At 35.6% G+C, this 2,744-nt stretch overlaps 1 pseudogene; it reads right to left on the bottom strand.

The window, feature by feature from the left end:
• Nucleotides 1-1,600: 1,600 nt before the first annotated feature.
• Nucleotides 1,601-2,011, bottom strand: LOC125834221 (histone H3.2-like; annotated as a pseudogene).
• Nucleotides 2,012-2,744: the final 733 nt, after the last annotated feature.

Genomic DNA, 2,744 nt, shown 5'->3' with positions numbered 1-2,744 from the left:
AATTTAATACGTATTATTGAGTTAGTTAGGTTTGATGGGAATAGAAAAATTGCAAACGCTTAAGGTTTTATGTAAAAAGGATCAAGGAGATCCTCCCTCAGTTAGATCAATGGATACTGGAGCTTGTAAGGAACATAAGTATTTCAATTTTCTTTATTTTATCAAACTTCCATTAAGGATGTATAGACGATACTATATGGTAAGGATCTTTGTTTTATTCACCAGTCATTATTGGGAGAAAACCAAGAGGTCTCTGGCCTTTCCTGATTCACTTTGTCTTTGATCAATTTCAACACTTATTGTTCTTTCCTGTTTGAAATCATTTCTCTCTGCTCCTCTTTTTTTTACTTTGGGATTACTGTAGTAAACCCATTGATAAAAATCTGTGATTTCTGTAAACAAGAGGTATGATAAATAGAGTTTAGGGACAAGCATTGGGATTCATAAAGTCCATAATTTATTTGTACCAATGGATCTCGTGGGCTTAAACATGTCTAGAAAACAATAGTTTTCTCAAAGATTTGGTTGAAAGTCTCATTCCTTGTCTTGCAATTTTTAGTTAGACTTGGGAAATATATCGAGGCATTAGATAGGAACTGAGGGGTCGTTTGGTGTGAGGGATAATACCAAATAGTCCCGGGATTAAATTATAGTACCGCTTATTTGTTGTTTGGTTGGCAAGTTCGGGATAACTTATCCCGGGATTAATAATTAATACCGGGATAAGTTATCCCTCTCTTGGGGTGGTATAGTAATCCCGGGATAACTTATCCCGGGATAAAATAGGTAAATGACAGAAATGTCTCTTTCAACCCTTTTGTTATATCACTTTTTACATTAATGAAGGGCATTTTTGTAAACAAATAAATTGTTCTTAAAATTTATTATTTTGAATACAACAAACCAAACACTCAATAAAAAATAATCCCAACACAACTTATCCCATCATAACTAATCCCAACATAACTTATCTCAACATAATTTATCCCATCATAACTCATTTTCAAACCAAACGACCCCTGAATGTTCTGTACAGGGTTATGTCACGTCAGTAACAGTCCTGATCATTTATAGATGGATTCCAAACTTTTTCTCTGAAGTTGGCCGTTGTTCTCTTGTATAATCTATCTTATGAAATATCCAAATGGTAAAGTTAAATGGATAACAAATTGTTTTGTTTGGTAGAAGTTCTTTCAGGATATTCACTAAAAGGGTGGCAGGACGTTGAATTTGGAATAGAGGGAGTTGGAAGCTTTACTTAGGTATTTTGCTCAATTTGTTTTTCAAAATTACTCTTTTGTGTTTATGAGACTTTAAAAACTTAGCTTTTCTATAGTTCTCAAGAAACAGATAAGGAGAAAGAGATGTTATCGAGTTTGCTTATTGCATCTTACATGATCTGTTTATAATATCCTATCATTGCCTTCTTTTTGGTTTTCCACCCAGTGTTCGGTATCTAAATTGGAGCCCAATTAAATTCGTATTCATGCTGTAAAGTCCCACATTGGGGGGTAAAGCGCTCCCTAACAAAGGCAACTCTGTACCCAAGGGGGCTCGAACCCGAGACCTTTTGGTTAAGAATGAAGGAGTACTTACCATATTAAGCCCTTTCACCCCTAATACGCCTAGCCAATTGCATATCCTTAGGCATAATTGTAACTCTTTTAGCATGAATTGCACGCAAATTAGTATCCTCAAAGAGACCTACCAAGTACGCCTCAGCAGCCTCCTGAAGTGCAGCCACAACACTGCTCTGGAATCTCAAATCCGTCTTGAAATCCTGTGCAATTTCTCTAACCAATCTTTGAAAAGGTAGCTTTCGGATCAAAAGCTCAGTGCTCTTCGGATACTTACGAATCTCACGAAGAGCCACTGTTCTTGGATGGAAACGGTGAGGCTTCTTCACTCCTATAGTGGCCGGTGCTGATTTCCTTGCAGCTTTGTTAGCCAACTGCTTCCTTGGTGCCTTTCCTCCAGTGGATTTTCTTGTTGTTTGCTATGTTCTTGCCATTGCTTTGGATCTTCAAGTCTAGAGAGAGAAAAGCTGAGGTGTTAATGGTGATTGTGTTGAGGAAGAGAGATGTATATATATATATATAAAGAGAGACAGAGATTAGAATAAAGTGGAGGGACAAATTGAAAATTTGAAATTTTAGTGGAAAAATTATTGGTTGCACGAATATGAACCGTTGATTGTGTAGAAATGAATGGTGATTATTTGGTTTCAGATAGGTGACGCGGATTATGATCCATGTGCTTCTGCCCTCTCTAATTTTTATAACACCTTGTTTGGATGGTTGTTGTGTTGTATATTGTTTAGGACATCTCCAACCTTAGACCTAGGCGTGTGTATCGGTCGGTTTGGTTCGATTTTAAGTATTATCGATTTTAGGTTTATAAATATGTTAAACCGATAACCAAACAAATAAGATGTTTGTTATCGTTTTTTGGTTTATCGGTTTTGGTCTTTAACGGTTCAATTTTCGATTTAACCAATAAGAAAATGATCTCAAAACAAATAAATGACTTGTCCAATAATTTAACGTGAAATACAAAAGAGAGAAATATAATAACTCATTGAGTGCAAAAATTCTGCTTAGTGTAGTAAAAGGATAGCAAATACTCATAATTCACAACCCTAGTCGTTGCCTAAAAGACTAAAGTAATATTAAAGCCTAAAGGATAAATGCAGAGAGCAGAGTTAATTAAGTAAAGTTAATTGTGTTGGGTCATTATAGTAAAGT

The sequence above is a fragment of the Solanum verrucosum genome, unplaced genomic scaffold (genome assembly GCF_900185275.1).
Source record: "Solanum verrucosum unplaced genomic scaffold, falcon-dt-bn FXZP01000001.1, whole genome shotgun sequence".
Taxonomy (NCBI): Eukaryota; Viridiplantae; Streptophyta; class Magnoliopsida; order Solanales; family Solanaceae; genus Solanum; species Solanum verrucosum.
Note: the sequence above shows the minus strand (reverse complement) of the source record. Positions and strands in the feature narration are given on the sequence as shown.